This window comes from Myxine glutinosa, chromosome 7 (genome assembly GCF_964187855.1).
Source record: "Myxine glutinosa chromosome 7, kmMyxGlut1.1, whole genome shotgun sequence".
Taxonomy (NCBI): domain Eukaryota; kingdom Metazoa; phylum Chordata; class Myxini; order Myxiniformes; family Myxinidae; genus Myxine; species Myxine glutinosa.
The window spans coordinates 94,061,305-94,086,964 of record NC_136267.1 but is presented as its reverse complement, the minus strand read 5'-3'; the positions used below and the strand labels follow the sequence as shown (position 1 = coordinate 94,086,964).

Here is a 25,660-nt window from a genome sequence, read left to right as displayed (position 1 = left end):
TTGTTTGTCTATTCCCTTTCTTGTTGTGTCCCCCTGTGCCACTCCCCCACTGTCAGGGTGTTACATTTCTACCATCTGTCACTTTGCTTTTTCACAAGCCTACATTTTGTTTACAAAAAAATCAATGCACAGTATTACAGTGATTTGTGAGACGAGCAAGAAACAGATGATGGTTAGCTAAGCTGTCTCAGACCAGTGATGAGTCATGAAGGGGCAGGAGACAGCAATTTTGATTCAGAGAACTCCAATGGCAATGTCGAGGATGATTTATGCAACCTTATCAACATGGATCACTGATAACTAGGCCAGCATGCTTTCCACGAGCTTCGTGCAATTGACCTCATGGGTGGGAACAGGCCTCGTCTCAAGCAGCCTTCCGCATCATCTAGGGTAGACGAGAATGTTTGGGAAAAAAATGAATTTCATTATATATTATCTGTCCACCAAAAATGGAACATTGCACTGTCAAACAAAGTTCACAATCTCAGGGGAAAATATTGTACAATCAATTTACAAATGCGATTAAAATAATAAACAAGAAAGAGCAATCAGAGACTGCAAACCCTCGCCAGGATGTATTTTCAGCGGTTTTTAAGGCTTTTGTGTTAAAACAAATATGGCGGCCGAACCACGTGTCCGATGACGTCATCATTATTTATTTTCTAAACTAATTTATTCCGAGATTATCTATATCTATCTATAATTCCAGTAATCTCTGTGTGTTTGTTTGTACGTTTGTACTTTTGTACGTTTGTTTGTTTGTCTGTGACCGCTGTTTCTCGACAACTACCGGTCCGATATACTTGAAACTTGCCAGGTATATTGCTGGGGACCCGAGGATGTGCCTTTTCAAGGTTTGAAATTAATCGGACAAGTACTTACCGAGCTATGGCGATTTAGCCGTTCGCCGTTCGCTTTGGCTTTGCGAATGGACCAAACCATTCATGTAAATAGAGGGGGGGGGGGGGTGTTCTGTGGTCGTTCGCTTTGGCTTTGCGAATGGACCAAACCATTCATGTAAATAGAGGGGGGGGGTTCTGTGGTCGTTCGCTTTGGCTTTGCGAATGGACCAAACCATTCATGTAAATAGAGGGGGGGGTTCTGTGGTCGTTGCGAATGGACCAAACCATTCATGTAAATAGAGGGGGGGGGGGTTCTGTGGTCGTTACTGCCACGTGGTTTCAAAGTTTTTTTTTGTTGTTGTTGTTTGCACGCATGATTTTTTGCACCCACGTACGGGCACGCCCTAGGATGTTTACACACACACACCCCTACACAAATTTTTTTTTTTTTTTTTTTTTTGGCAAGGAACGGGCACCCACGTACGGGCACGTCCTAGCTTATATATAGTACGGGCATGCCCTAGTATATAAAACACAGTTTGTGTGTGTGTGTGTGTGTGTGTGTGTGTGTGTGTGTGTGTGTGTAATGTTACCGATAGACTCCTAAACGGAGACGCTCACGTACTTGATATTTGGCACAGACATGGCCATTGAGCCTGCTAAGAACATGGCCGACCTAAAAATTGATTTCATAATATTTTTTAACCATATTTTTACCTCAGCGCATTTCAGCGAGGAATATTATGCACGGAATCTGACCGGTCGCAGAGCAGCGCGCTGATTCGCTCAGAGCGATCACGTGATGTTCCTTGCCGCCATTAACTCAGTTACGCGTTCGCATGTATTTCAGAGCGAAAAGCAATTGCCTTTTTTCACATTTCAGCGACGAACATTGCCATTCACACCACATAGGTTTTTTTCCCTTTCATCTTTAGATCCATATTTTTTGCCATAATGTAGCGCATTATGGCTCTCTCGAGCTCGAGTTAGCCAATCACCTGGGAGCATGAGGCCACGTTGGCCACGCCCACGACAGGACGCAGAGTTGCAATCGATCGCTCAGAGCGATCACGTGATGTTCCTTGCCGCCATTAACTCAGTTACGCGTTCGCATGTATTTCAGAGCGAAAAGCAATTGCCTTTTTTCACATTTCAGCGAGGAACATTGCCATTCACACCACATAGGTTTTGTTTTCTTTCATCTTCAGATCCATATTTTTTGCCATAATGTAGCGAAGTGTTACGAGGGGGTGGGGGGATGTTCGCATCGGCGTTACGTAACAGTAGTGATCTAAGTTTTTAAAACCAAAAGTGGGATTACTACTCATCCCATTTTTGCTGAGACCATGTTGATACTGAAGTCGAAGTCACAACTAGAAACCACATTTAACTGTATTAAATTTAGTACTCTTTATTACTCTTTATAATATTGACGCCACAACGAATTGTTTGTATAGCCTCTTAGGGTCTCGTAAGTTATTCCAGTTCCCAAGCAGGTTCGCGTGCTTCGGTGGTCAGTATCGGGGTACCGGACTCGATTGATTGCTCCTGTGGAAGTTGGAGCCCCTCAGTGTCGACACCATCATCGTCTAGTCATTCCAGGACCGGCTCGTTCTCCTCGTACGCCACCAGGCACATTAGCTCCCGCTGTCGTCGTGCGGCTACGCGCTGCGGGCGCACACGTTCCACGCGCTGCTCCAGTTTCTTGTCCTTGTGACAGTGGGCATGGGCCTTGCCTGACTTTATGGAGGCATGATACAGTCCACAAGTTGAACAAGTCCGCCTCTGGAGTTCGGTTTCCAGAGTAGGACATGCAAAGTCATACGGGACTCCCTTTGGGAATTTTTTACGGGCTCCCGGCATGAGAATGCTCTGCCCAAGGACAAGGCTCTGGAACAGCGTTGGAAACTTCCCATCGGTCGTGTTGCAAACGAGCCCGTCACCCGTCATTACCCAGGGGTAGGGGGTTTGGACTTTTCAATGTCATCAGAGGTCAATGATTTTGGTACCAAATGAAAGCCAGCATGCGACTTACTATATGTGTTTTAGAGGAAGTTTTGGTCTAAGCCTAAACCGTAAGATTTTGGCCGATTTTGATAAAATTGACCTCTGGTCAATGACTCAGAGCCAAATCCGGAAAAAAACCGGACGATATTTCTTAAAGCTAGTACCATTGTACCAACCTGCAACAGCTCCAGTTTTTGTGGAAATAGTTGAATCTGTGGCGGTCACGAAAACCCACTGGCGTGGTGACATCATTCCGCGCACCAAGTGGGCGGCGGCCACGCCCGAGGGGTAGGCGTGGTCTCAGGATATACACCGGGCGTGCAGCCCGGAGCGCTCCAGTGCTACAGTGACCTCTTGTCAATAAAGACACTTTTGTTTTAACCGCGTTGTCCGCTTCCTCCTTGGTAGCAAGTCTCGCGCGTAGCACTGTGCTTCATTGGTGACCTCCGACGTTCTGGTCAGCCGTCACTGACCACCCGAACCCACCACAGCCATGGCAACCAACGCGGTAGCGATAAAGCTCCCCGAGTTCTGGGAAGCTCAGGCGGAGATCTGGTTCCTGCAGGCCGAAGCCCAGTTCAGGCTTCGACGCATCACGGCAGACGAGACACGCTACTGCCACGTGGTCGCCTCCCTCGGGGCCGGCGCGGCCGCCCGCGTCATGTCGGTCCTGAGGAACCCACTGGCCGACGACAGGTACGAGGCGATTAAGCGTCTCCTCCTCGCCACGTTCGGCCTCACGGTGGACGCACGCGCCGATCGCCTCTTGGACCTCCCGGAGCTTGGTGACACGCGACTGTCAGTCCGAATGGACCATATGCTGTCGCTCATGGGCGACGAAACCCCGAACGCTCTATTCCGGGCGTTATTTTGACGCCAGCTACCGGCACAAGTACGCCTCGCGTTGGCCGGTTCCGCGACAACGGAACCCCACGCGCTCGTGGCCGAGACCGACAAGTTCTACGCGGCTTTGGACACGCAGGCGAGTTTCGGTGCGGCCGTAGCGGCTCCCGAGCCCGAAACTGCTGCGGGTGCCCACCCCTACTACGCGACGCACCGCGTAGCCGCTGAACCTCCTGCGGGTGCCCACCCCTGCTCCGAGGGGCGCCTCATGGCGGCCGCCACGCCCCGCCCACCACCACCACGGAAACCGCGGCCTCCGGCTTCACCGCAAACCTGGTGCCATTTCCACGCTAGGTTCGGCCACGAGGCTCGGCAATGTCGCCCGCCGTGCTCATTCGGCAGGTCGGGAAATGCCCGGGCCGGCCCTCGGTAGTGGCACTGAGCGCCGGCCGATTAAACAGCCTCCTGTACATAACGGACACTTTATCCGGGCGCTGTTACCTGCGCGACACGGGAGCGCAGGTGAGTGTCGTTCCCGCCGGTACGTCCGACAAGCAGTCCGCGGGCCGGGGCCCCGTGCTGCTTGCTGCCAATGGTACGCCCATTCACACGTATGGAAAACGCTGCCTTTCTCTGCGGTTCGGAGGGCAGGTTTTCCGATGGTCGTTCGTCACTGCCGACGTGCCTATGGCACTGCTCGGCACGGAATTCCTCTGTGCCAATGGCCTGTTGGTCGACGTCAAGCACAGAAGGCTTGTCCAGGCTGAGACGTTCAGCTCGCTCGCTTGCGCGCTGCCCGCCTCGTTGAGCAGCTCACGGAGCGGCTCATCGAGCGGCTCGCCGAGCGGCTTGCTGAGCGGTTCGGTTCCGGCCAGGTTCATCTGCACGCTTCCGGCAGCGGACGAATTCACCCGCCTCCTCGCCCGTTTCCCGGCCCTCACGAGGCCCACCTTCTCAGCGGGGACCGTCAAGCATGGGGTGGAACATCACATCCCCACCGCCGGGCCACCTGTCTACGCCCGGGCACGCCGCCTCGAGCCGACGAAGCTCGCGGTAGCTAAAGCGGAGTTTGCTACGCTGGAGCGGCTCGGCATCATGCGGCGCTCCGAGAGCGCTTGGGCGTCGCTGCTCCACATCGTGCCCAAGCCCGGTGGGGGATGGCAACCGTGCGGGGACTACCGCAGTCTCAACGACGCCACCACCCCCGACCGCTACCCCGTCCCCCATATTCAGGACTTTTCCGCCCGCTTGGCGAATATATCCTTCTTCTCGAAGGTGGACCTCATATGCGGTTACCACCAGGTCCCCGTCAGGCCGGAGGACATCCCGAAGACGGCTGTCATCATGCCATTTGGTCTTTTCGAATTTCTTCGGATGCCCTTCGGTTTGAAGAATGCGGCTCAGGCGTTCCAGCGCCTCATGGACAGCGTCTTGCGCGACTTGGATTTCGTCTACGTCTATCTGGATGACATCCTCGTCGCAAGCGCGTCCCGCGAAGAGCACCTACACCACCTCCGCACGCTCTTCGAACGTCTGGGCCAGCACGGCCTGATCGTGAACCCAGCCAAGTGCCGGTTCGGTGTAGCCGAAATCGACTTTTTGGGGCACCGCGTCACCAGGCACGGGGCCGTCCCCCTACCGGCCAAGGTGGAGGCGGTGAAGGGGTTTCCGCGCCCCCGCACGATCAGGGGGCTCCAGGAGTTCCTGGGCATGGTAAACTTTTACCACCGTTTCCTGCCCCGCATCGCCCAGCTCCTGCGCCCCTTGCACGAGGCCCTCCGAGGGAAGCCGGGCAAAGGTGACGTCACCTGGACCGAGCAGATGGACGCGGCGTTCGTGGGCGCGAAGCTCGCCTTGGCTAACGCCCCCATGCTCGCGCACCCGGCACCCGATGCACCGATCGCCCTCACCACCGACGCCTCGGACTACGCGGTGGGCGTGGTGCACGAGCAATGGGTGCGTGGAGCTTGGCAACCGCTGGCGTTCTTCAGCCGGCAGCTTTGCCCGCCCGAACGCCGGTACAGTACCTTCGACCGCAAGTTGCTCGGGCTCCACCTGGCGGTCAGGCACTTCCGCCATCTGCTCGAGGGCTGTGCGTTCACGGCCTTCGTCGACCACAAGCCACTGGTGTTCGCAATGGGCAAGGTCGCTGAGCCGTGGTCGGCCCGGCAGCAGCGTCACCTCTCGGCCGTGTCCGAATACACGACAGACATCCAGCACGTCGCGGGGAAGGACAACCCGGTGGCGGATTGCCTTTCCCGGTCCGTTGCCCACGCGGTCCACCTCGGCATCGACTATGCCCGGATGGCGGCGGACCAGGCCGCCGACCCCGACGTCCAGGCTTTGCAGACCGCCGTTACGGGCCTCCGCGTCACCGAGGTGCCGTTCAATGGCACGGGCACGGCCCTCTGGTGCGACGTCTCCCTCGGGCGGCCTCACCCCATCGTGCCCGAGGGCTGGCAGCGCCGGATTTTCGACTCCATCCACGGCCTGTCCCACCCGGGCACGAGGGCCTCCCAGAGGTTGATCGCCGACAAGTTTGTCTGGCATGGCCTCTGGAAGGCCGTCCGCGGCTGGGCCAGGACGTGCCTCGCGTGCCAGCGCGCGAAGGTGCACCGACACACCCAGGCCCCATTGGCCCCGTTTGCGGTGCCGGAACGTCGGTTTGACCACGTCCACGTGGACCTGGTGGGACCTCTGCCCCCCTCGTGGGGTTTCACACACGTCCTGACCATGATGGACCGCACCACCCGGTGGCCGGAGGCCATGCCTTTGGCGTCAACGACGGCGGCGGACGTCGCGCAGGCGTTCATCGCCACCTGGGTCGCCCGGTTCGGCGCCCCCTCGGACATCTCGTCCGACCGCGGCCCCCAGTTCTCCTCGTAGCTCTGGGGGGCGGTCGAGCGGGGGCTCGGGGTCCAGCTGCACCGCACCATGGCCTACCACCCCCAGGCTAACGGCCTGTGTGAGCGGTTCCACCGCTCGTTGAAGGCCGCGCTCTGGGCCACCCTCCGCGACGGCGGCTGGGTCGACAGGCTCCCCTGGGTCCTGCTGGGCCTCCGGACGGCGCCCAAGGACGACCTGCGTGCATCCGCGGCGGAGTTGGTCTTTGGACAACCGCTGCGGGTGCCGGTCGAGTTCCTCCCCGACCCCACGGCACCTTAGTCCGCGGCGCAGGAGTGCTCCGCGCTGCAGGAGACCGCCCGGAGGTTCGCCCCGGTGCCGACGGCGCACCACGGGCACCCACCCACGCACGTTGCCCCGGAGCTTCGCACCGCGGAGTATGTCTTCGTCCGGCACGACGCCCACCAGACACCACTGCGGCCCCCGTACGACGGGCCTTTCCGCGTGCTGGAGACCGGGGTGAAATACTTCACCTTGGACATCGGCGGTACTCCGGACCGCGTCTCGGTGGATCGACTCAAGCCGGCCCACCTCGACGTGGACCACCCACCGCCGGTGGCTCGGCCCCTGCGTCGGGGCCGCCCCCCGGCGGGCGGACCCCCGGCACCACCCAGCACCGCCGGCACGCCGCCCCCCGGTCCGGCACCCATCCCGGGTACAGCAGGGGGCATCCCAGCTGGCATCCCTGCACCCCGGACGCCGCCGGTCACCGCTTCGGCCGGGTCATCTGTTTGCCCCGCAAACTGGCCCTCCAGTTGCGCGGGAATTCTGGGGGGGCGCGTGTGGTGGACACGAAAGCCCACTGGCGTGGTGACATCATTCCGCGCACCAAGTGGGCGGCGGCCACGCCCGAGGGGTAGGCGTGGTCTCAGGATATACACCGGGCGCGCAGCCCGGAGCGCGCCAGTGCTACAGTGACCTCTTGTCAATAAAGACACTTTTGTTTTAACCGCGTTGTCCGCTTCCTCCTTGGTAGCAAGTCGCGCGCATAGCACCACGCTTCAAATCTGCTATTTAGGCATTTCGGAATAGAAATAGAATGTAGTTCCCGGTTGTGACTAAATGGCATAAAATTTGCGGTGTGTATACTGTATAATCGCCCAGTCAACACGGAACGCACGCCAGAAACAATATCTTAAAAATTGCTCATTTATTACCATGATTACAGTTTCAACATAATTTATAGATAGATAAGTTCTCCTATATATTCTGAATGATACATTTTCATGATATTGAGAATATTAGCTGTATTTGCAGGGAATTATATTGTGAGTCGCATCACTCTCATTTGAAGGACCTGAAAATGTACATACCTTTGACCAAAATGAAAGCATCCGGCCCTTTCGTTCTAGTTCCTTCTGTTTCCATTCTTGTAGCTTTTCCGTCACAGCAAGCTGAATGTCGTGTTGCTTTTTCAGTTGGGCCCATATTTTGGCGACTTGTAATTGCACAGCTTGTTTAGAAGTTGAGGGGTTTGCCTTGGAAAATCCGTCGATTAAACTCTTATATAGCTTTTCTTTTATATTCATGGCCGCCATGCTTGAAATGTGTGTGGTTCATGCGTTTGCCCACCAATCACGCGACTGCCGACAAAATGGCGTTTCTTCGGAAGGTAAAGGTCACCCCAGCTTGCAACCCCACCTGGCGAATCGTTCATATAATCACCTCAACTTATGGTGCACCGCAGTGCGCAAAACAGATGTTCTTTGCCGCAGCAACAATCGCGTGTTACTCTAGGCTGATTACTATTTTGCCGGTGCTCACATCTATTTCCGGGTTAGGTGTTCATGTTGCTTTGTTTCTGAAGACAGAAGATGTTGATGAGACAGACAGAAGATGAGACAGAGGCACGTCTAAACGCCAATCAACAATGTCTGGCGAGGGCCAGACAGCGAGAGACAGAAGATGAGACAGAGGCACGTCTGAACGCCAATCAACAAAGTGTAGCGAGGGCCAGACAGCAGGAGACAGAAGAACAGCGCCAAAAACGACTCAAACGGCACAGAAAACGCTGAAGCAACCGCGTAATGTTGCGGTGCTGTTTAACTCTGAGTGAGAATAGTTCTAAATTTGAAAAACTTTCATCTGATATTTGTGATTTATTTCAAACAAACTGTATTTCCCATCTACACGGCCATGTATTCCTATTAAACATGACCCCTTCCCCCCTCCCCCCTCCCCCTCCCACGCCCCCCCTCCCCTCCCACCCCTCACCCTCCCATCCCTCACCCTCCCCCCTCCCGCCCCTCCCATCCCTCACCCTTGCCCCTCCCCCCTCCCCCTCCCCCCCCCTCATCCCTCACCCTCCCATCCCTCACCCTCCCCCCTCCTCCCCCCCTCCCCCCTCCCATCCCCCTCCTCCTCCCATCCCTCACCCTCCCCATCCCCCCTCTTCTCCACCTCTCCCGCTCCCCCTCCCCCTCTTCTCCCCTCCCCCCCCTCTTCTCCCCTCCCCCCCGTTCCCCTCCCCCCTTCCCTCCCCCACCCGGCAATGCCGGGTACTTCTGCTAGTGCTCAATAAAAATCCTCCCGAAGTAGCATCACCTTCACTTCCTCCTTACCTCCCCCGCCCCCCCACCCCCCTCTACAATGTAAAAGCCAAGTCTATTATAAGTAGGGACTCAAGGGCCTTTGCCTCCTTGCAATTTCATATGTCCAACCTTCACAATGTTAGGTGCACTTATATGGTCAACCTTTCACTGTGGGATTACTCGTACAAGTCGTCGTACAAGTCGGCCTACTCTGGGAGGGGGGCGGTATGGTGCTAGTCTCATGCTGGCACCTTAACGGAGCAAAAATAGCAGCGCAGTTAGCGAAACAGACTGCATGAGCTTCTGTTAATCAGGAAACCCGAATTGAAGCAACAACCCGCGTCTTATCATTGGGAAATCAAAATGGCCACCAGAAGAGTCGACATAAATAAATGGCAGCTGAGGGTTATCAGTTACATCTCCCTTTGGAAAATTGGCCATCGATTTGAGGGGCTTCTATTTTGTGGGCGATTTGCATGGATTAAAAATTTTTTATGATGGATTTAAGATTATTAGACCCAAATTCTGATATTTACTTAATATATATTATAAGTCTGATTTAACATACAGATTAACTTTGCCAAAAAGGACTGTGTGAGCCCTTCAAGGCAGAAACAGCACTATCCCGTATTGGTGTTTGACCCTTGCTGCAAATCCACGTGCCCATTGTACATGAGGTACCCCTTATTGGTTGTGGTTCCATATCCATGGTAATGCCCTATGTACGTATGTCTGTCTTTGTCTAGCTGTCTGAATATCATTCCGTCTATCTCCACTTGTATATATTGACCTTACTCCTCTGTCCAAGCTTTGAAAATGAAATTTATATGATCACCTTGTGGGTGATCCCATAACTATTCCTCATATGTATATAAACTCTTAAATCTTTTACTCTAATCACATTGCAGTAAAAATCTTTTTTCAAGGTCTAACCTCATGAGCTGTGTACATGTGGAAGATGTTTTTGTCGTCAGTGCTGCATGAAATATCTCGGATCAAAGCGAACCGATGTGGCCTTTTACGAGGTTTGTGGATGTTGTTGTCAAAGCGATAGGATTGGTGCTGCTATGCTGCAGATACTCGCAAGGTTATGCAAAAAGAGAAGAACTAACGGAACAGCGGGAGAAGTATCTAGATTCTGCTTCAATGCCATTAGGCCTGCAAAGGCATGATTGCACATTACGTTGGAAGTAGAGTGTGCGCGTGCCTTTGCTCACAATGAATTGCATCCTAATTCACATTTGCAAAACTTTTATATTATTTTTATTTTTGGAAATGAAGAAAACAAATTATTTTTTTTTATTTTTTTTTACAATTAAAAAAAAACCCCATTTACATTGGTGCTTCTTATGTGCAAACCATTAACGTTTTATTTGGGGGAAATATCAAAACTCAGAAGCTTTTGCTCAAGTTCAATTACATTTTGGTTGTGTGTCGCCCCACGCTCCTTTTTCCCCTCATCTCTTCACTAAAACTTATCTTGACCGGGATTTATCCATTCATGTCTTTGTGTCTGTCTGTGGAAAAAGTTGCACAACGTGGCTGACCTCATGTGTCTTGATTACCTCCACCTCATAAGTTGCAGATCCGGATCCGGACCGGAATCCGATAATTTTTTTAGTGATTGTTCACTATTGAGAGATGGGGCCAAAACGACATATAGCAGGATATCTCAAAAAGTTATTGATGGATTCGGATGAAATTTGAAGGACAGGTTGGGTGTGTGACGAGGACGAATTAATGAGATTTTGGTGACGATCCAGATCCGGATCTTGATACTAGTATTTAGTGATTTTTCTCCATTGAGAAATAGGGCCAACAACTATATACAGAATATCTCAAAAAGTTATTGATGGATTCGGATGAAATTTGATGCACAGGTTGGGTGTGTGACGATGACGAATTAATGAGATTTTGGTGACGATCCAGATCCGGATCGTGATACTAGAATTTAGTGATTTTTCTCCATTGAGAAATAGGGCCAACAACTATATACAGCGTATCTCAAAAAGTTATTGATGGATTCGGATGAAATTTGATGGACAGGTTGGCTGTGTGACGAGGACGAATTCATGAGATTTTGGTGACGATCCAGATCCGGATCTTGATACAAGAATTTAGTGATTTTCCTCCATTGAGAAATAGGGCCAACAACTGTATATACCATATCTCAAAAAGTTATTGATGGATTCGGATGAAATTTGATGGACAGGTTGGCTGTGTGACGAGGACGAATTCATGAGATTTTGGTGACGATCCAGATCCGGATCTTGATACAAGAATTTAGTGATTTTCCTCCATTGAGAAATAGGGCCAACAACTGTATATACCATATCTCAAAAAGTTATTGATGGATTCGGATGAAATTTGATGGACAGGTTGGTTGTGTGATGAGGAAGAATAAATGAGGTTTTGGTGACGATCCAGATCCGGATCTTGATACTAGAATTTAGTGATTTTTCTCCATTGAGAAATAGGGCCAACATCTATATACAGCATATCTCAAAAAGTTATTGATGGATTCGGATGGAACTTGGTGGACAGGTCGGATATGTGGCAACGATGAATCGATTCAATTTTGGTGAAGACCCGAATCCGGATCCGGATACGAGAATTAAAAATATATATATATGAGCGACTATTTACCATTGAGAGATGAGGCCAAAAACGATATACATACTGTATAGGATAACATCTCAAAAAGTTGAGGACAAGTTAGGACAAAACTTGGGGGATGAGTTTGTTTGGTGACAAGAACAAGCCCATTAGATTTTGGTTCAGGTCTGGATCCAGATCTGGCCTATTACTCTAGTAGCTCATGGTGGTTGAGTATGCACTTTATTGTACAGACCTAAACTCTTCAGGAATCCACTAATTGAAGGTCCAGGAACAATATTTGGTTGGTAACACATTTGCCACTGACGGCGAAATAGCTGAAATGGCCATACCCCTTTTTGGGCCACGCCCCCTTTTTTGCCGTGACTGTATCTACAGAACCGTTGGACCTAGGAGGTTGCCCGACCACTCAAAATTTGCGCAATGGCCACATTATGGGGGGTCAGTAATATATTTTCATATCCAAAAGTCAATGGTTTTTAAGATAATTGCCAAAAACCGATTTCAACATGTTACGAACTACAATTGTATGATACCACCAAGGCCACAACATTATATGACACTTATACCTTTTGCATCATCCTATTTTGGAATTTACTTATTTGGATTTCTACACTTTTCGCCTTTACTACAGCCACAAAACGTGACACATTTAATGTTCCTGTCTCTGCAAGTGCACGTTTTGGTACTCATACATGCTCTTGGGCATTTGCATGGAGGAGGCAGGTCATCGGGCCTGCACGATACTGGCAGTATCACTGGTGTTATGCCAACGTCCGTTGCTTCATACCCATACTGGAGTGGATCTGGTTTGGTGACGGCAGGAGTTGGGGCTTACAACCACATCTTACACTGAAGAAATGCTCGCTTTATGTGTTCTCGTAGCGTTGATGAACAGCACACAAGCTGGTTGAAGTCCAGTTCTTTCTTGGAGTTGTGGTACTGCTCCCATCGATATTCATCGAAAGTGGAACAGTCGGTCTTCTTTAATCCAGACACAAGGAACTTTTCAGCATTGCTTGTTATCTGTGGTGACAGTTCTTCTACACCAAACCCTTCCAGTAGGGAGAGATCGATGGATGCTTTCAGGCCAGACAGCTTTGGACCCACCTTGCTGGTACTGTCGCAACCGCTGAGAGCATGAATGTCTGGGAGACACGACACCAAACCGTTGTCCAGTTGATCAACCAACATGTGGACTGGTACAGTTTTCTTTGTTTTCCGGTTACCAAGCTTCACGTACAGCTTTTGTAGTTGCCAGGTTGTGTTGAAGTGGAAGATGAGGTTGACAAAGACATCTGTGTCAGGCGAGTCGACCAAGACTGATTGAACCCCGTGTTTCACAACACCATCATTAATATGGAACATGATTCTGTCGTCGGCTTCTTCTTGGTTGCTTGAGAGCTCTGCGATCTGTGTTTCAGTGCCAGCTAACAGTTTCCTGCATTCACCCCCATATACTCCTCCAAAGAATATTTCCTTGTCCGACTCGACATTCTGCAGCATCCACTTGAAGACATACTCCTGCAACCGAACTTTGTTCAACATTGAGCTCCAGAACATATCAAGATCGACAGGGAGTTTCTGATTGTCAGACCCAATGGTGATTGTGATTTGTTCTGAGGAACTTCGCTGTGCCCGTTCCATTTGCTTGATTGATGATTTTTGATAAACATCAAAAATAATGTCTATTCTTGTGGACACGGAGCCTGTAGCAAGAATCCTGTTGGAAAGACTCTCAGCCAATTCCCCGAATGTGTGAAGGCCCATCTTTTTCATCGGTAGTTTACGCACAAGTGCCATGAAGTCCACTATTGTCATCTGAGCGTCACTCTTTACATTCCTCGTCTCCTGTGGAAGGCGACTGACAAGTTCCCTGGCTAAGGAGGCTTTATCGGGCTTCTTCAATTTGATGCCATCTTTACATTCAGTGGTGAGGAACTGGGATGTGCTGGTCAATTCATACTTCAGGAGTTCTAGCATGCTGTACCCTCTTTCTCTAGCATAGTCAATGTACCTAACCGTTTCCGCTGCATCCTTTTTCGCCATCGATTTCTTCGCTGTGAACGGAGTAGAAGTACGTTTCACGAAAACAGTCTTGCGGTTGGTAGGGATTGTATCATGTAGGTGCTTCTCCTTATCCTGAAATCTGGTCTCAACAAACTCTTCATAACTCTTCTCACCAATTTCCAGGCATTCAAGTAATCCGTCGACAACCTCCTGGGGAATGTCAGCTCCAGTAGAGATGTTCTGAAGTCTGATTCCAGCGTCGAACGGATTGTTGATGGATTTTATGTAATCCAGAAGGGCCTTTGCACGAACATGGCCAATCTTAGTAGAACTTGGATTGAACTCATGGTGTAGGCTCAGCTCACTGTCATCTTTGTCTCCCAAGTTGCACCATTCCAGCAGCTGTGCCACATGAAGATCTTTCTCATGCTTTAGGAGATTCCATAAGGCTACTGCTTCTTTCTGTCTGGTCATCCCAATGATACCTCCAGCAACCTTGGCGGGTTTATTGTAACACTTCTCGAGTGCCATGTCAAATCCTACTGCACTGCCTTGTCGGGTAGTGTGGTACATCACCCATCCACCATCTGTAAAGCATCTGTAGATACCCGGGAACTTCCTTTGTAGGTCCAGGCAATCTTCAAGGAACAGCGTACCCCATCTGCTATAGTTTGTCCGGCCAAACCCGAAGAACAAAGGCATGCACCTCCGCACAGCTGAAACGAAAAGATGCCAATCGCCTTGCCGAATAGAGTGTGTAAGATCTCTCAGGATAGGATACAGCTCATCCAGAAACAAGCTCCAGTACCTCACATTCTCATTACAGGCCGTTTCTTTCCATTCGGTGAAATACTTCTTCAAGTCTGCATGTAAGATCTTGCTTTCTTCCCAAATCTCTCTGAACTCTGTATGGTCACTATCTAAAGCCTGCTGCATCTTAGTTTCCATGGTCTCTATTTTCTGGTCTAATTCACAACTAGTACTGTCCTGGTCAGGTTGAAACTTCTCAAACATAAGAACTGTCATCACCTCTGATACAAGACTCATTCCCTCCTTGCCTTTGCAATAGTGACCTCCAGTCATGACACTATTCTCTACAACGAGCTTGCCAAAGGCTTCAGTCTCAATCAAAGCCAGATCAATACCGATACAGCCTAAAAACTTCCCAAGGCAAGCGATGACAATCTTCTCCATGTGAAAAGGTCCCATTCCAAGGAATATGTTACCAAACTGATCTGGCTTCAACAGCTGGATTTCCTTGGCGATTGCATACACCCCTTCATCAGACCACAATGCCCCTGACACGGCATTCTTCTGCTTCAAGACATCCTGAAAGTTTATCATGGATGTAAATATTGTGTCCATTTCGGTTGCGACATATGGAAGGATGGGTACAAATGACGTCTTTGTAACATCAAACTTAAGTGGATCCTGGAGTGCACTCATTGTTGCTGTGAAGCTAGGAAAAGAGCCCTCCTCACGATCGGTGTACTTCTGTCTTGCCATGCACCAAAGGAAATAATCATCATCAACACTGTGCTTTCGATTATCCTTGTATGGTGTAGTTGAAAATGTCTCCGGTATATCACCAGTGCCTTTGACAAGGTGTGACTTCTCAATGACCTGACATGGCAGCACACCAGCAAACTTTCTCTTTCCTAGTGGTGTTGAGCAGCTTGTCGTCTGAATGTCCTCAGAATCGCTATCTCTCGGTTGGTTCTGCAATATGACTAGAACAGTGTCATGGCTGCCATCTTTTCCTGAAACTGTGTTCCCCGCCGTGGTGCGACGCCATGTTGTTTTATGGGATACCGCTGCCTGCATGCAGGCTCAACGACAAAACACCCATGACCGGAATTTCTAGCCATGTCTAGACTCTAGTCTAGACTCTAGACTAAATTCTAGTCTAGACTCTAGTCTAGACTCTAGTCTTGACTCTAGTCTAGACTCTAGTCTAGTCTAGACTCTTCAGGAATCAAGTAATTGAACAATAGGAACAGGAACAGGAACAATTACGAATAATATTGTAGTTCGTAACATGTTGAAATCGGTTTTTGGCAATTATCTTAAAAACCATTGACTTTTGGATATGAAAATGTATTACTGACCCCCCATAATGTGGCCATTGCGCAAATTTTGAGTGGTCGGGCAACCTCCTAGGTCCAACGGTTCTGTAGATACAGTCACGGCAAAAAAGGGGCGTGGCCCAAAAAGGGGTGTGGCCATTTCAGCTATTTCGCCGTCAGTGGCAAATGTGTTACCAACCAAATATTGTTCCTGGACCTTCAATTAGTGGATTCCTGAAGAGTTTAGGTCTGTACAATAAAGTGCATACTCAACCACCATGAGCTACTCTAGTATATCAGTGGGATACAAAACATAAACTGTTCAGCCTGGCGAAGATATGTACTGTTCGATCGTCAGTTGCACCATCACTACGTCTATTAATTACATCTATTGGAACATACCTTGTAAACCTTGAGATCCCTTGGACTGCTTGGACCCCATTTGGACCCTTTAGGATCTAGGACCTCTTATATCTTTTAAGACCCTTTAGATGCCTTAAAGAATTTACACCCTTTGGACACATTTAGACCGCTTTATCTATCTATAATTCCAGCAATCTCTGTGTGTCTGTCTGTGTGTCTGTGTGTCTGTGACCGCTGTTTCTCGACAACCACGGGTCCGATATACTTGAAACTTGCCAGGTATATTGCTGGGGACCCGAGGATGTGCCTTTTCAAGGTTTGTAATTAATCGGACAAGTACCTACCGAGCTATGTCCAAAAAACGCTTCAACCAATCAGAGAGCAGCGAGCTATCACGTGTGCCGAACCGTTAATGCAATGCAAGCGTTAATGCGTTAATGCAAGGCTTTTCTTTTTTTCCCTCTTCTCTTTCTACTTTTCCTTGCGATTAAATTGCAAACAGCCAAAATACGTTGGCGCTAATTGAATAATTGGCCATTAACACTAAAATAATCGTAACTGCGATATGCCAACTTCCGGACAGTGCAGCCTTCCATGTTGTTGTTGTTTGCAGCAGCTGTTTGCAGCAAGGCAAGGCTTTTCTTTTTTTCCCTCTTCTCTTTCTACTTTTCCTTGCGATTAAATTGCAAAAAGCCAAAATACGTTGGCGATAATTGAATAAATGGGCATTAATAGATAGATAGATAGATATGCGATATGCGAACTTCCGGACAGTGTGCGCGTTACGAGCTGACCGCCATTACGGTACGTAATTCGATTTCTTATGCGCATTATTTCTCCCAATTCAGTCAGAGCGAAGGGCGGAAGCGAAGAGCGTTGTTATTTTTTGTTTACGGGCGTACGGGCGGGGTAGAGCGTACGGGTAGCGTTTTTTTTTTTTTTTGGCAAGGAACGGGCACCCACGTACGGGCAATGCCCTAGTCTATCTATAATTCCAGTAATCTCTGTCTGTCTGTCTGTACGTTTGTTTGTCTGTGACCGCTGTTTCTCGACAACCACGGGTCCGATATACTTTTAACTTGCCAGGTATATTGCTGGGGACCCGAGGATGTGCCTTTTCAAGGTTTCATATTAATCGGACAATTACTTACCGAGCTATGTCCAAAAAACGATTCAACCAATCAGAGAGCAGCGAACGATCGCGTGTGCCGGCGTTGCGAATGGACCAAACCATTCCATGTAAATAGAGGGGGGGGTTCTGTGGTCGTTGCGAATGGACGAAACCATTTCATGTAAATAGAGGGGGGGGATTGTCACTGTACTCGCAAGCCGTTCGCCGTTCGCTTTGGCGTTGCGAATGGACCAAACCATTTCATGTAAATAGAGGGGGGGGATATAATTTTAGATAGATATATAGTACGGGCATATATATAGTACGGGCATGCCCTAGTCTATCTATAATTCCAGTAATCTCTGTCTGTCTGTCTGTACGTTTGTTTGTCTGTGACCGCTGTTTCTCGGCAACCACGGGTCCGATATACTTTTAACTTGCCAGGTATATTGCTGGGGACCCGAGGATGTGCCTTTTCAAGGTTTCATATTAATCGGACAATTACTTACCGAGCTATGTCCAAAAAACGATTCAACCAATCAGAGAGCAGCGAACGATCGCGTGTGCCGAACGTGGCGGGCACACTCTGCCTCGGATGGCACATTTGAGAGCGTATTCATTTATTTCACGTTTGCAAACTATGTTGGCGTTAAACTATGTTTTACAACTAATAAAAACGAATTTGCGATTCATTCACTTTCCTGCGCGTTTGTGCACGCGATGGCGATTTCTTTACCAAACTCCGGAAGCCGTTCGCTTTGGACCAAACCATTGCATGTAAATAGAGGGGGGGGATTGTCACCACTCGCAAGCCGTTCGCTTTGGACCAAACCATTTCATGTAAATAGAGGGGGGGGATATAATTTTAGATATAGATATAGTACGGGCATGCCCTAGTATATTTAAACCCTTTAAGACCTTTCATATCATATTCATCATATTTCTCCAAATCCAGCACAGGGATGTCGGGCCACCCATTCCTTCCTGTCAAATGCAGACTGCCACAACTGTTGTGCCATTGTCTTGTGGTCTGAACCAAAATCTAATCGGCTTGTTGTCAAGCTAATGGACCCAGTTGCTGTGGGGGCAGCCTCGGCACCACTTCAATTCCGGGCCGGGGTTGACTCCTCCGCGAACGTCGACACTTAATTTGAGGGCAATTTGTGTGGGTGTGTTGTCTGGCAACCTCCGGACGTGCCCAAAAAGTGAGTGGCGCCTATGTGAAATGGCGTTGCAGATGTCACTGAGACCAGTGCTTTGTGATATTGTCTTGTTGGTGACAAAGTCAAACCTTTGGACTCCAAGGATGCGACGATGGCACCTCAGGTAGAAGGTCTGAAGCTTTCGCCCGTCCTCTACGAGCAACGTCCTGGTCTCGGACACATACAGGAACACTGGGGATATACAGGAGGTGTATACTCTGAGTTTTGTTGATAGACTAGGTCGTTTATTCCACCACACATGGTTCAGCTGGCCAAAGGTTGATGAGGCGAGTCCAATACATCAGTGAATGTCAGGTGAGGAGTAGCCCGTGGAGTATCACATCCAAGGTAGCTGAGCTTCTCTGTTGCTATAATGGTCTGGCCCACAATGATGACTGGTGTCGAAGGTGGGCTGGAGCCTATGTTCCAAACTTTCGTTTTTGTTCAAGAAATGTGCATTCTCATTTTCACGGCTTCTTCCTCGAACCTCGAACCTCTGTTGGCCAATAGTCCGGATTTCCTAGGAACCAGGCCATGTCATCAGAGTTATGCCAAGGTCTCCCTGACACCAGCTCAGGATCCAGTCGATGACACAACAGAATAGAATTGGAGCTAGTATGAACCTGGACTGGACCCATTGGACCTCTTTACACCCTTTATAAACCGTAGACTGTCTGTCTCACTGTCTAAACTGTCTCACTTGACATATAACGTGCCTTCGATACGGTCTGGCACCCAGCTCTGCTCACCAAACTCACCTCCTATGGTATCCATGGAAATCTCCACTCATGGCTTGCGGACTTCCTCTCTGGTCGTAGGCAACACGTGGCCCTGAATGGATTTCTCTCATCTCCCCTTCCTGTTCTGGCTGGAGTTCCCCAAGGTAGTGTTCTGGGCCCTGTGCTATTTCTGGTCTTCATCAATGATCTCTCCGACTCTCTGGAAAATCCTCTCTATCTCTTTGCTGATGACTCCACTATCTGCCGCTCCATTCCTCATCCTTCAGATCGGCAGTCTGCAGCCTCCTCACTCTCTGCAGACCTGGACAAAACCACAGAACTGGTCAAACAAGTGGCACATGTCTTTCAATCCTGACAAATCTCACACTCTTACAATGTCTCTCCGAAAGGACCGACTGGAAAACCCTCCCATCTACTTTCTCAACAATCCTCTCCAAGAAGTTCTGTCACTCAAGCTTTTGTGTCTCACTATCTGCCATGATCTTTCTTGGGAAAACCACATTTCCAAGCTGGCCTCCAAAGCCAGTCGCCGACTGGGCATCCTCCGTCGTGCAAAATTCTTCCTTGGCACACCTGAGCTCCTCACCACATACAAGGCTTTCATCCACAGCTCAATGGAATACTGTTCCCCCCTCTGGGCTGGTGCCCCTGCCTCAAACCTAGCTCGGCTTCACGCTGTTGAGGCCAAAGCTTTCAGAATCATTGGAATCTCCTGCGATGAAGTCAACTCCGAGGGCCTTTCACTCACTCACCGCAGGCAGGTTGGTGGTCTTTCTGTCTTCTACCGACTCCTCTCCGGCCTTGCTCCCCCAGCTCTCTCTGTGCTCTGTCCCCCCAATATTCCTTCAGGTCGCACAAGATCTGCCAGCAACCCTCTTATGGTTAAACTGCCGACATCTAGGCTCTCTGCTCACCTTCACTCTTTCATTCCCCTTTTCTCCCACCTCTGGAACAAACTCCTCCACTCCATTCAATCCCACTCCTCCTTCCAGGTCTTTAAAACAGCTGTTTCACCACCATCTCTTATCTTCCCCCATCCAAAACCTTGATCTTTTCTACCCCCACAAATTCACCCCAGAGTCCTTGCAGTGTTCATGTTTTATACCTCTCCCACCTCCCCCCACATCCTCCCGATGTCCCTGCTCTCAAATGTTGTGTTTGTGTCCTTCCCCCTCTCTCCCCATCTTGTCTGCCGCTCCTCTTGTTTTTTGTGTTTTGTGTGTCGGTTTGACTTTTTGTGTGATTAATGTTCGCTCTTTCACGAGCCTCGATCTTGTATACAAAAAAGAAAAAGAAAAAAGAAAAAAGACCCTTTGGACATGTCGACTATTAGACCCAATAGACCCCCTTTAAACACACACCACACAAACATCAGAAGAGCCTTCTTGTAATATCCAGACTATACTTTTTTTTCAGCAAGTAATGCACAAACTCCAAACCAACCGGGTGGTGAGTACTCTGCTAATTACAGAATGAACAGAATTAAAAACGTTCTCACGTCTGGTCTTGTGCAGTTGTTTCCCGTTAAATCCACCTACCACTGTACTTTACTCGGCTTTTAAAGCTGAACAATAGATTTATCAACTGAAAGGCAATGGGAGTATGTTTATCGCCGTGGGAAGCTGGTGCTGCTGATGTTTTGAGCACTAGACTTTCATCGCAGCAAAAGAGGCTTTAAGGTAGAAATTTCCTTCTTTTGTTCTGGCAAATGGTGAAAGCTATTGATGTCAGTCGCACGTTGCTTATCACCACAGTTAGCATACTCTTCCCTTTCTGACCCCACAAGAAGGTGGGAATTTGTCTTGAGCGGCTGCGCAATTACAAAATCTGAGCAATATCTATATTGTGTGTGTGTGTGTGTGTGTGTGTGTGTGTGTGTGTGTGTGTGTGTGTGTGTGTGTGTGTGTGTGTGTGTGTGTGTGTGTGTTAATTCATTTACAGCAATCCTTAAAATTATTTATATATTCAGTTTACGAACAACCAATACTGTACAATTAATTAAATGCATTTTTTAATAAGAATTGAAAAAGAGAAATAAGAATTGAAAATCATAAGAGATAGAATTGTGAGAAACAAAAATAAAAAAACAAGGTGTGTGTGTGTGTGTGTGTGTGTGTGTGTGTGTGTGTGTGTGTGTGTGTGTGTGTGTGTGTGTGTGTGTGTGTGTAAGAGAGAGTTGAATTGTGAGGAACAGAAATGAAAAAACGAGATGTGTCTGTGCAATCAGGATGATTGGTGTTGTATACCAAGCTTACAGTCAGTTCTGTACAAGTATATTTCATGTTTGCAATACTTGAGCTTATAAAACATTTGGCTTTTTCACAAGACGTTTTTTGAGCATTTTGTGATCTGTTGGAAAAGTAATTGAAAGGGCCGGAGTCAGATATTATTCGAAATGACCAGACTTTTATACCAGACCAGACAAGGATACCCCTTGTTGGCTGGAAAATGGTGGATTCCAAACATTTATTTGATTGTGTTTGCACCAATACCTTTGTGGCCCAGTGCATGATGTGTGTAAAAAGTTTCCTCAGGAGTTCAGTCATTAAAAATGTAACACAATTGTTTGATGGGAGTTGAGAAAACGCTCTCATCGATATTGTTTTGGCCTAACAATCACTACAAATCAAAAATTCTCACCACAGATGTGAGATGGTTTAATCTGGCCATATCACTTTTACATTTTGTACATATGAAATGCTTTTGTGTGTTTTAGGACACTGTGTTAAGAATGGTCTTTTTATGCCTCCGCCGACAAAGTGGTCGGAGATATTATGTTTTTGGGTTGTCCGTCCGTCCTTCCGTCCGTACAGACTAAACCTCGTTTTTCTCAGCAACCATATGTCCGATTGAGACGAAACTTTAAGGGTAGGAGTGACACCCATGCAGAATGTTTTTATGATAATTGTGACGTCATAGGTCACGTGGTATGGCAGCCATCTTTGATTAAAAGCAAATAATAGAAAAATAATTTCTCAGAAACCGATAATGGAAAAATTTGAAACTTGGCACATTGTCAAGTACTTCCAATGGGGAACAAAAGCATGATAATGATGACATCATTAGATGAAGTGGTATACAAGCCAAAAATGTTTTAATCAAATTCCTTATCCTAAAAATCTCAAATTCCATGCACATGATCTACGGTATGACCGATTTGTATTGAAATATTAAATTTATGACATCATAGGTCACATGGTTTGGCAACCATATTGGATTGAAGGAAAATATTAAATAATTATATCTCTGAAACTGCTCACCCTATCGATGCGAAATTTTACTAATATCCTCTAACAGCACTGTTGCATATAGTTTGAAAATGATGATGCCATAGGTCACGTGGTTTGGCAGCCATCTTGGATAGAAAAACGAACCTTATCCAATCAACACGAAACTTTACAAACGTGATGCCCTACCCATACATATGCAGAGTGATGGCATCTCCCGTTGTGGGACTATGCGGAGGCATATTGGCGACACAGTCGCATTGTTCTAGTATGTATGATGTAACACAATCTATCTTATATAATGTTACACTTCTTTGTGTATCTGTAACAATCCTTCCCACCGATTGGTTGGACAGCTGGAATGACTCCACCCATGGAATGGAATGACTGTAGGTCATTCCAGACTGGAATGACTGTACGACTGGAATGACACGTTTCATCCTGATGAAAAATCTTAATCGCCATCTTAGTGCTCACCACCGCTATGCGAAGCCTTCATTGTAAAACTACCAAAGTGACAGTCAAACGGCTATTGAGCCGATAGGTGTCACGGACCTTGTGAAGATTGGCCTCAAGGATCAGACAGCAGTCCCTTAACTTATGCACTGCCCAAATAACTGTGACATTCCCTCAAGCAAAGATTAAATTCATGTTGTAATGCAATACTGTGTTCCTGGTCCATGTTTGTATTTGGTTCCATGTTTTGTGAATTACCATATGCCCTTTCGACTCAAATCGGGATTGCGATTGCGCAAGATGAGCAGCTAATGGCCTGACAAAAAAGTTTTAGAAACTTGTCTGAGGCCATTATTTACCTTTTTAGATTTCCAATTCAAAATGTTCAATTTTTGCAAAGCCAAAATACTATCGTAAGAAAAACATTGAAACCGCGTACACAAATTACTAACGGTTTTTCGTCAAGGATAGACCCAGAACCTGGATAACAGACACGTTTTCACTCCACTGCGCATGTGCAGTATCCCGCAGCAACCACTTGAATGAGAGAAAGGAACAATGCAAATTGGACGTGCACATGAAATCGCTGCATCTACTGTGTATTTGATCGTTAACAGTTCTCCTAAAAACGAAGGTCCTTCTGTACCACTCAGTAAACCCACGAGTGCATGGCCACCTCAAGGCACAGCTTCCTGTCATATGGAGGTCAAATCCTAAGACTCGGATGACTATGTCAGAGTACCAGGACTACGTAATTAATTTCTGTATGGAGGGTGGTCTAAGGGTGGCAAAACGTTATGGGATTATTGCACGAGTCTCGCATCTGTGCAGGATGGGCAGGGGACATCGTCTACAAGGAGCAAAGGTTTTTTGGTGAGATTTTTCACCTTGGTGTCATTTTCATTGAAGCTGGAGAAGGATTGGAGAGTGGCAGGGATTGGCATTCTCTCAAGTGGGGCTTAACCCCATGCCATTAGAAAAGGCGTTTGCCGAGGTCATTATTTACTTTTATTTAGTTTTAACGGTGTTTATATATCTGCATCAGGAAGAAGATAATTGGTTTTGGGTGGTTTATTGTCACATTTCTTTTCCACATATCTTGCAGGATAGTGAGTTGGACAGGTGACCGTGACTGGTGGGGAGGAGGTTTGAAGGCTCAGATTAGGGAGAGGATTGAAGCATTAGAGTTGGGAGGTGGAGGTTGAGGACTTGGAGTTTCTGAGGAGTTGAGGTTAGGGGTGTTAGGAAAGTTGAGGACTTGAAGTCATATTTTACATGGAGTGGAATTTCCACGGGTCCCTGCGAGTCTCCTATAATAAATAGAGGTTGTGTGGCTGTAGCTATGTCAGCAACATTCATTCGTTGATTGGCCACGGCACTGACCAATTGGGTGTGCCCGTTTTTCCCAGCCTCATTATTAACCTCGCCAGAGGGGAGGGTATTGCATTTGAGTCCGTTTGTTTGTTTGTCTGTTTGTCTGTTTGTTTGTCTGTTTATTTGTCTGCACAGAATAATATGATTTTCTCTGCAACCGTTGTTTTAAAATTGACAGGAAATTTTCACCATAGGTGCAACTCCACCTGTGTAATTTGTAATGATAATTATGACGTCATAGGTCACGTGGTATGGGCGCCATATTGGAAAAACCTAAAAACTTTGCACCTCGATATCTCCGAAAGCGCTGCATAGAAAAAATTGAGGCATGGCTCATTGTAAAGAAATATCCATTTGGAATAACATCTGTTAATGATGATGTGCCTCCATTATGACGTCATAATTTGACAAATACAAAACTTCATCCGATCAAGATGAAATTTCTTGAGCATAATCTAGGAATAAATTGGTGGAGAAAAAATTTAATGATGACGTCGTCGGGCACGTGGTTCGGTCGCCATATTTGTTTTAACACAAAACCCTTAAAAAACACTAAGGCACGTCCTGGCGAGGGTTTGCAATCTCTGCTCTTTCTAGTTTGTGTCTATTGTTATCATGTGTTTCCACATCAGCAAACAACGGTCCATTTACGTGACGTGATGCGGCAAATCACATGACTATGCGGAAACGCATGATTATTTCACACGCTTTCCTCACCTCTCACAGTGATTATATTGCTTGCGGTTCTATCCTCGACAATTTCACGTTTGTTGGACTCCCCGGACACATTAAGTGGCCATCCACCATGTTCGGTGGGCCGAAACGGGTACTTCCACCCAGAGGGCGGGGGTACCAGCTCGTGTAGTTTAATTCAATACCAGCAAATCCCCATTGTTACAGGTGTAGATAATTGTGTATTATGGGTTTGATAATGGCTGAACCAGTTGCAGAAGCTTATATTAATAGATGCACAGCACTTTACCTCCGGGATAAGGTGTTGCATATGAGCTAAGTTAATTGTCTGTATTATATAATCTAAATAGGCTTTGCTGTTATTGTTTTCACCAAACTCTGGAACAAATTGTCAATTTTAAATGAATGCAATTATCTTAAACCGAATTTAATTAGTTTGATAAAATTACTTTCTATCGATAAAATTACTTTCTATAGATAAAATTATTTCTTCCTTTTAAACAACATTTGTAAAGCTTAGGGCACTACATTGTGTATGAGAAGTATTTAGCCCATGTATTGAGGTCGATGTCGAAATGTGGTCGAAATGTGGTTACCATTGTAGTTATAGTAAAAATCAGTGTAGAGACAATAATGTGATTTTCAAATGTAAAAATAACAGGACCTTTCATGTCT

General features: G+C 47.8%; 1 long non-coding RNA gene across 1 annotated transcript in view; it reads right to left on the bottom strand.

Moving 5' to 3' along the window:
* Positions 1-347: 347 nt before the first annotated feature.
* LOC137431418 (uncharacterized) overlaps positions 348-25,660 on the bottom strand; it is a 40,934-nt gene continuing 15,621 nt past the window's right edge. The window contains exon 3 of the long non-coding RNA XR_010985263.2: positions 348-385. This is a non-coding gene — a long non-coding RNA (uncharacterized LOC137431418). The remainder of the gene's footprint in view (positions 386-25,660) is intronic.